Below are 9,787 nucleotides of genomic sequence, written 5' to 3'. Positions count from 1 at the left end.
GCCTACAAAGAGGAAAAGGTTGACAAGCTGCTACCCTGAGTGGTGGGAACACCTGGGCTCTACCAAGAGCCCATAACAAGCTGTGTATGACTGCAGCAGGATGCCTTCAGCACAGGCTGATACAGAATGCAGGGCAGTATCCATCAAGGGGAAAGAGGAGCGTTTAACACCTCATCGAGGCAAAAACTAAGCAGTTTAGTAAAAGAACTGTTGCTTAATAGGTGGAAACATTTACAAACATACCGAAGGGAAACAGCCTTTATTCTCAGAGGGTAATCCGACTGTTCCCTAGTCCAGAAAATAATAGGCTCTGGAAAAAAAGAGGTAGCAGGAGTGATTAAACTGGTATAAATCCTCTAGAAGACTTGAAAGAGAATAATGGCTGTAAAAGCTAAGGATGCCCCACCAAAATAGCAAAGACACAAAGGCCAAACCCTTAAGTAGCTCTTATCCAAAGGGGAAAGAGCAAAGCCATTTACCGCACAAAAAGAGAGTTTTCTCACATAGCATAAATGCAACTAGGCTAAACATGGGGTTGTTCGTTCATTTCTACTCCTATATCTTTTACTAAAAACAAAAAACCAAAGCCAGACAATGACAGACTTGGGTGCTCTGAGCATTATGGTAAAACACAGTATTCACAATCTAAATCACGCTGGTTAAGGTAACCTGGGTCACAGCAAGGCATTCCTTCCCCTGACAGGGGGTGAATCTATAAACTGAGACTTCAGGGCGCTTCAGCAAGTGACCCAGCTTCCCAGGGCTCCTTCCACTCCATTGAAATAGTGACACAGCGGGATCCCAATTCAAAAGGCACAGCTCAGGGGAAAGCTGTCAGCACACGTGCCAAAGAGGCAAAAATAACTCCTAGAAACTGCTGGCCATACTGGAGGCTCCCTGCTGGGCAATCAGTTATTGGGCACATACTTGAACCCCAAGGCTCACAGGGGGCAGAACGTCACAGCATTTAATAAGCTTTGTAGGATCTACTAAATTTCTAGTATTACTGTACCATAGATGATTTGTGCTATAATTTGGTTTTAACCCAGTTTCCATTATGAGATATTTCAAATGAAAAAATTCATGTTAGTCACCAAAGAGACAACTATCCCTCACAGACATCATAGGAAGTCCAGAAATGAAGAAATACCGCAGCTAGCTGAAATACAGATGTGTTTCAAGTAGGTATTACATAATTATCTGAGTTTGTGTAGGCCACTCACGTGGAACGTTTTCTGAATTCCATCAAGTTATTTCCAACTACGTCCCACAGAGATAACATAAAATCTCTGGTAAATACTGTGATCCCCAGAACTCAGTATGTGTCTTCACTGATATTTCAGGTCACATATATAAAGCATTTTAGAGTCTTACCGGTTATGACGCGCACCTTTTAGTCTCAGTATTTGTCAACACACCACATATTGATCATGAATTGTTCCATCACCAGTCTTTCCCGTAATGCAGACTTCCAACCATCCACAGCTTCACCAATGATTTCCCTCCCTCCCCCTAGATAGATTCACCATTTAAAGTCAGTCCCAAAGCAGAGAAAAATTAAGGTACTAATGGAAGGATAATTCCTTCTTTCCCCCTCCATGCCACTTAGTGAATCCTGTCAGACTCCACTTGGGAGGAGAAGGACCAGTGATACAGAACCTCCCAGTTAGGAACCCCAGTTCAAAACCCAGGACTAGATAGGTTCAGACAAAGCACTCTCCCCAGGTCCCCAGCTCTCACTGTGCTCACAGAGGAAGCAACCTGCTAAGCAGCAGATGTGTGGGTAAGGGGACAGGATAGTGCTATTCAAGGGCTTGTACTCTCTGTGACACGCATCTACAATGGCAGTAATGCCTCCTGTCAGCTCTTTGGTTAGAGAACATTATCTCACTCCGTTCTGTTGCTATTATTTTGTATATACAGTCCCCCTTTTCAGCTCCAAAATTCTGCTGTTACTGAAAGATACTCAGGTTCACCTAATGCCTTATTTATGCCCCAACATAACATTCACTTAAGTAACAGATGGTGGTTGACGAACCCCAGAAATTTTTAACACGTGCTTCTCTCAGTTTCATTAATTTAAAAGCAATCAATAATTTATATAGAAACAATTAATGCAATGTCCCTTTCTTGTTCCTGCAACAGTACAGAACCATCCAAACCACATGGAACGATTGCCTCCAACACCAGGCATGCTAAACAATTGCTCAGGAAGCCTTCACCCCCCCCGGCACACAGGCTGCTGCCTGACCGACAGCGCTACACAACTGGCGGCTTCCACAGAACAAACGTGCAACTAAAGAGAAGGATGCATGAAGGTCTGTTTATGAAAGGCAGCATTACATCTTACAGAACAGATTCATGTATCCCAAAATTTACCACAGTGCATGTCTCAAAAAATTGAGGAAAACAAACCAACCAACCCTCTACAGTCTTATTTGTCTAAAAATTAGTACAGAATGTCGCATGGAGAAATCTCCCTTTGTAAGAAAGAAGATACCTGGCAAGAGGGGCTGGATTCAGAGGCATGGCCAGGTAGGACTGGTGATTCAGTGAGGGCTTTCAGGAAGAGAAGCCATTCCAAAAGGAAAAAACTTGTCCTTTATGAAAAGGGCTTCCTGCTATAGTAGGGTTAAGAGGAAATCTTTGTTTGCTCAATGTTGGGAACATCTAAATTATTTTCTCTTAAAAGTCTGCATAATTAAGGCTGGCCTTAGTTGGCCTTCCAGCAACTAGCATAGCCACTCCACTGGCTTTACGCAGCTGCAGCGATGTTTACAGCAGTGGAAGAGCTGAGCTCTTCTCAGAACATGGTGGGTGGGCTGGGAACAGTAGGCACAGAGTGTGCTCACACTGCACAGCAGCGAACTGTCTACCCACTAACACCCTCCCCTCGGCTCTGAGCTCTGACTGAAAACCAAACCCTGCACCTCATTTTGTCAGGCACCCCTTGATACTTCCTATAAATATCTTCCCATCAGCATGTCCTCCCAGAAACGTCCATTAAATTACTCTTACAGCAGTGCAGAAAGGATTATTTATAAAGCTCCACATTAGCAATCTTTTAGGAAACGCTGCGGTGAGATAAATGCAAAGGCACTTTTTGCAAGGGAGGAATGTTTTCCCATCATGAAGCATTATCAAGAGAACATTATCTTCAATACTTTAATATGTTTGAATCAAAAGGCTATATGTGCGGTTTGACTATTGCTCCAAAATGGACTGCATTTACTGTATTCATCTAGAAAATAACATTTTTTAAAAAAGTTCTTTCTTCATGCTCCTAGATGAAGGTCTGAACAAGTTATCTGGGGGGAGTGATCTAAAAAAAATAGTCATGAGTTACACATCTTACTCACTGTTGAGATACTATGTGGAAAACAAAAGATAATTTTAAACTAAATGTCAACATCATGCTTCAAATGTACTCAAATGTAGCCAAAACCAGATGAACTCCTTTCACAAACCAAGTCTAGATTTAGGGAATGTCGGAGGAAACCTGGGCAGAGATGACTGTTACTTTGGGCAGATTGCTGGCCTAGACTACTTGTGAAATCCATTCAGAGAAAGATTCAAGAAAATCACACACCAGATAACTTGATCTAAAAGGCTTGCTATGCAGAGGTTATGAAGTGTCCACCATACAGGAGTAGGACAAAAGCTTTCCTTTTGCACTGATTTTATTATATCGCCCTTGGTATAAGTTGCCACTTCCATTTTCATATTCAAAACAAACCAACCACCCTACCGTGCTTTACACCTTTTAGCACTGCAAAGCCACCACAGTGACAGGGAGAAGTTTGGATTATTTTCCATATTATTCATGGCTATCTATTTTCAAACCTTGCCATCAGAGAAGAAGCAGCAAGGTTGAGCTTCAGATCTCAGATTTGTCATTCAAGAAAAACACCTTGTGGTTAACCTATGAAATCTGAAGTGACTGAAGGGTAGCAAGCATGCAACTTTATCGTGTAACTCCTAAAGCACATCAGCAGAACCCATTTAAGAGAGAAGAGAGGATAACTGGTATTTTCTCCAACATTCTTATCTTCCAGTGAAGCAGATTGTCATACTACTCACCATTCTGCACAGCACAGCTACTCGGTCACAATGCTATCTGAACAACAGGGATCTGCGAAGCACCCTGCGTTACTTACATCAACAACTGTACTCAAAAACTAATCTCTTGGGTATCAGTGTTCCGCTGTTGATTTGGGGGGACCAAGGATGGAGTGTTTTTAATAAGAAAATTCAAAAACACCCTATGGTTTATGTGGGTAAAAAATAAAAATTAATTATAAACCACAGAATCTTATTTTTCCTGGGTACGCTGAACAATAGAGAAAAACATTCAAGTGGGGGCAGGGAGGGCAGTGGTTTTGCGCATTGAGAAAAAATGCAAGTCCTATTACACAAAGAGTTTGTAGTCTTCAATTTTCAGTGGCATAGTCTGTTAAACAGCAAGCAACCATATTTTTCCTGTATACTTCACAATTTTTGTATCTATAGCTAATACAAAACTGACTATTTCTGAAATTGGTAACAATACACAGGAATGAGAAGAATTTCTGAAGAGACATGCTGTGCTTGCTAAATACAATTAAGTTCAAAAGTTCTTCTGATTCAGTAACAGCTTTCCTGAATAATTTCTGACTCAATTGCCAGAGTCACCAATTCAAGGGTTCTAAGATCCAAGGGCATCTGCTGCATTACCAGCTCCGTAATTATACCTCAAAGTTATGCACTTTTTACATTGACATCAATACAAATATTACACATCCCCTCTTGCTAAATAAGCCTTGTTTTACAGGGATGAAAACTGAGGTGCTGGCATAAGAAAAGCTGTTCCTTGGCTCTTCCTTCTGATTTCAAATCCAATTTCCTTTTCTGTTATCTGGAGGCCAAATCTTCATTTATGCTCAATGACAGATGTCCAAAGAACAAACTGCAGTTGCACCCATCAACCTTTTCCCCACTTTGGTTTATCTTAGTCGTCTCCAAAAATCTACAGACCATAATTTTATGATCAGTTGTGACTGCAGCTCATGAGACCAGCAACAGGAGCAGAATGACCTCTGTGCTGTTAACTGCACCCCTACTTGTCCGGCTTTTTGATATAACTACACTCAGTGCTGCTGAGGCTGTTGTTGCTGGCAGTTGCAGAGCTACTCAGCTCCAAGTTGGTTTAGTTAAATCTACAAAGTGCTTCGACTGATGTTTCTCCTCACTTTCACTGCCCCATTTCTGGCTTATCCAGAATTACTCCAAGAACAGTCTGCCAGTGGTAACGTCCTCTGCCTCCAGCTCATCCCATCCTACCCACAGTATTGGCTAATATCTCTAATATTGCCTCCCCAGCATATTTCCAACCTGCTTTTCCTGTTCAAAACAGGTCAGAAAATCATACCACCTTCCAAATCCTTAGGAGACTGATGTTAATCTCTGTGCCACTGCCCAAAATAGCAGAGTCATTACAAACGGCCTGAAAGCCACAATATGAAAACAGAACTTGCCCTGTAGTTGGAAGGTCTTCAGGCCCCCTTCAGTTGTGTTGTGAGTTACTACACTACAATACCACTGTGCTAGTCCCTCAGAGTGGCTTTTTATAAAAGGACAACTGGATGATCTCCTGGCACCAGTGAACAGAACAAGGTGGGAAACAAACCAAACCCACCACCACCACAAAACCCAACTCAGCACTGCCTTCACTGCATTCACAAGGTCCCCTGTTCTTAACACACTGACTCTGTGGTGCTGTCAGGAGCGTCTAGGCCCATGGCATTATAATTTACTTTCTTTTCCAAACCAGCTCCAAAACTATCCCCACAACCTCACAATTCAGAATCCTTTATTTTCTGGGGGTTTACTTCTTACAAAGCAAGATCAGGTTACTCTAATAAAACCACTGACATGCTCAGTCAACATGACATCTCTCAGTCAACAATATCTTTAATCTTTTCACTCAGCTACAATTTAGAGACAAGCAGAAATCATTTTTCACTGAAAACATGGACGCCGCCACCCTTATAAGCCCTTTCCTCCTCACAAGCAAGACAAATGGTCTGTTATTCACATGAGTGCTACCAGATACAATACCAACTTTTTACTACTTGTTTAGGATCTATCTACTTACAGCCTGCAGATCATCATCTAACCTGCACTCCAGATCCCACCAGGAATACAACGTACTTAACTTCTGGTAAGTCATTTGAGAAGGACCTAAGAGGTAAATACCACACTCAAAACAAACAGCACTGTAAGTAATCTTACAGCTTCTAATCACCAGGCACAGATTACTTCAGTATCAGTAAAAATTAGGCAAAAGTGATTGTATTTTTAAGTTTCTGCATTACTTTTCAAAAAAGGTAGCCCTGACCTTTTCAAGGCCATTTTAAATGAATGCTGTTACTACAATTAATATTCAATGTAGTTTGTGTGGATTTTCACAGTAAAATTCACGATTGCACAAGGACTGCATTGCATCAAACAAAAGAAAGACACACCTAATCCAATGGGAACGAGACCCACATTTTCAGAGCATGTTTAAATAAGAATTCAGTGGATTAAGTTGTAGCAACAGATGTTACATTCAAGATGAGACTCAAACTGTCCTTTCCTCACTTAACCCCTCATGCCCTGACTAGAGATGAGGAAGCACCTACCCCTTGCTTACCTTTCTGCTACTCAGTTACACCACACCTTTACTCTTCTCCCACAGCAGGTCTTTGGGTATCTGCCATCCATAACGAAGGCAGCCCACACCGGCACCTAGGAAGGCAGATCCCCAACAGTGAATCAGCACAGAAAACATCAGGAAGAAATCTCGCTCTTCCTGACAAGCCCACAAGGGCTAGCCTTCAAGTAGCAAAGAAAGCAAAATTTTACTGCTACTCCATTGCACACATCAGAGGGACTTTTCCGACAAACCAAGCTACAGATTTTCAGACCTTCTGGAAGAAAATGCCTGTAAGTTTCCCCTTCCCCGAAATACCATTGTACACTTCACTCTTCCTCCCCTCAATTATTCCAGTCTTGTTTCCTTCCACCTCTAGTGGTGTTCTTGTGGATGGTGGTAATAAGAAAGATAACAATGTTTCCTTCATTTTGTTCTTGCATGCTTTAAAATATTCTTTTAAAAGCAGCCAAAGATTTTGAAGCTTTTTGCACATAAATATATATTTTTAAAGCCACATTTGCATGAATTTCAAGCAGCCTAAGTTATTTTAAAAGGGAATATACACACACAAGTGACCCATGACAATAGCACATTAGCATTTCCCCCACCCCCAGCAAAGAGAAAATTCAATGTTTATAACAAGTGATTATTAAAAACAAACAAACAGCAACAACAAAAAATTTTTCAGAAGTTACAATGTTGTAAGAGTCAAGCCAAAAGGTAGGGACCAGTGCAAGAAACTGATATAAACCTGAACAACTGCATATTCATCTGGTCTATTGTAAAAGCTGCTCTCCCAAAATAAAAGCAACACAACATGTTGTTCACATTTTTACTCATTGCTCAACAAGGGAAGAATGTCCTTGAAGGTCTACAAGCAGTAGAAGGCCCTGTTGAATGTTCCCAGACTTTTGACACAAGGTGGGTTGCATTCTTATAAGTCTGGATTTTTATTGTATTGGTATTGGCTCAGCCTCACTTGTTTCTAACCATCCCTTTGTATTTTCTGCTACCTCAACGTTCTTAGTCCAGGGTCAGAAGCCTGAGTAAAATGGACACTCTTAACACTTACAGGAAGGAGGAGGAGGAAAAAAAAAGAAAGAGAAAAACGTCTGCATTTTAAAACTAGAACTTCCAAAGTAAAAAATTACTGTTTCATACACTTTCACTTAAAAATATACCTTGCAAATGAGCTTTTTTTTAAAAAAAAAAACCTGAAACACAAGTTTCTTTTATAAACTCTTCACTTCAGGAGCTAATGTTTTTTCCTTATAGTTATTATTGCTACGTTCACATTTTAAAGGAGTTAAAGGTACTCTACTTATTCTTGAACTGTATGGGAAACATGATGACACTCCATACAGGGAACGCTTCAAAGCAACAAAAATCTACAAAGACAACTCATGTGTTTGAAGGTTAAGGGTTGTGTGAGAGTGTGGTTTTGATTTTTTTACATAGCAGAACTATTGATATACAACTCCCTGGGCCCCCCAGTCATTCCTAATTGCACAGGATTCTCCCTTGAACAAATGAGGCAGTCCCAAAGTGTGGCAACGGGCAAAGCAACACAAGAAGATCTAATACTGAACACTAAGAACCCCTCCCTTTTTTTTATGATATTTTATACTATATGCTCACTACAGTCTGTGTGACTAACTTGCACGAGATCCTCTACAAGGAGAATTTCTGAAGATTGCCAGTTGACAGTGCTCAACACGACTAAAGGAAATGACCCAAGAAATGGGGCAAAGGCTGAAAATGAGAACAAGCCTACACCAACAAATTGGCTTTTTCTTTACAAGGGGAAATTAACACATACAGGGTGATTCAGAACATCAGACATGGGCCTTAGACAGAAGCACAAAGTAAATGTCAAGCCTGGTTCTTCTCATTCTTAGCTGGCGCTCTGAGCCATATGCACAGCCTGCTCTGAAAAGGCAGCATCAGGAGGAGGACAAGTACCAGCACCCCTGTATATCTGGCCACCATGCCAGGAATATCCTGCAGCTGTGGATCTGGAGTAGGCTGGAAACAGGATTCAAAACAACAAGAACAGCAAATTTGCTCTCTGCTAACAGTAGTTTACAACCCCCAGCAACGAGAAGCTGAACAAGCAGCTTGAGAAAGTCACCACCTCTTTGAGAGAAACCCTGCCAATACTGAGGCCATTATACCGCACAAGGAAATCAAGAAGCAACCGCAAGGCCAAGAGCAAGTAAATCAATCAGCAAAGCACGAACACCACACTCAGATCTAAGAGTTGGGAGCAGAGAGCCACTGCAATCAAACACATGTCCAATTTAGGCTGCAATCATAGGGGTTTTTCTATCTAATCAGTCATAAACCCTCAACTTCATGCTATTGGTGTACATTTTTTCTTCCTTAAAGCCAGATGACTAAAGGGTCATTTTGCTTTCATATCCTGGTCCCTTAGTTTCTTACATTCTGTGACAGTATGATCAAATTTGGGTCACACTTAAAGCGCTCCTTTTTTCCAACCATTTCCACCAGATTTCTGTTAGATATTTCAATGATTTCTTTTTGTAGAGCAGTTTTTAAAAGTTTATTTTTCCAAGTAAGTAGAGTCAGATACTGCTGTCATCTTCACAATTTGAAATGAATTTGCACATTTCAAAGCAACCCTATCAAATATCAATAAAAACACCACTCTCCATGGAAAACATTTAATATAGGAAAACAAGAACAAAATAAAAAATTCAACTGTTTTATGGGAAACACAACGACCTCCGATTTTTAGACTAAGAGACACCAGATTATTTACTGACATTTGTATAAAGGAGCTTCTACTGCAGTTGCTAACAAGGAAACTCACAGGCCTCCAAGCATTTGTATTGCAAATACACTGCTTGCAAACCCTGGTCAACAAGGGACATCTACTGGTAGCAAAGATCAGCGTGAGTAGGTGAGCACCAAACCAACCGTTTCACAGAATTCCAATACCAAACTAAAATTCCACTGATCCTCCTGACAAACATAAGAACTCCTACTCCTGCCACTAAATAAAGATTGCTAAAAAACAGGGAAAAAAAGCAAAACCAAAAAAAACCCACAAAAAACACAACAAAAGATATTCTTCCAAAGACACAGCTA

This window comes from Falco cherrug, chromosome 14 (assembly GCF_023634085.1).
Source record: "Falco cherrug isolate bFalChe1 chromosome 14, bFalChe1.pri, whole genome shotgun sequence".
In the NCBI taxonomy this organism is placed as follows: domain Eukaryota; kingdom Metazoa; phylum Chordata; class Aves; order Falconiformes; family Falconidae; genus Falco; species Falco cherrug.
Note: the sequence above shows the minus strand (reverse complement) of the source record.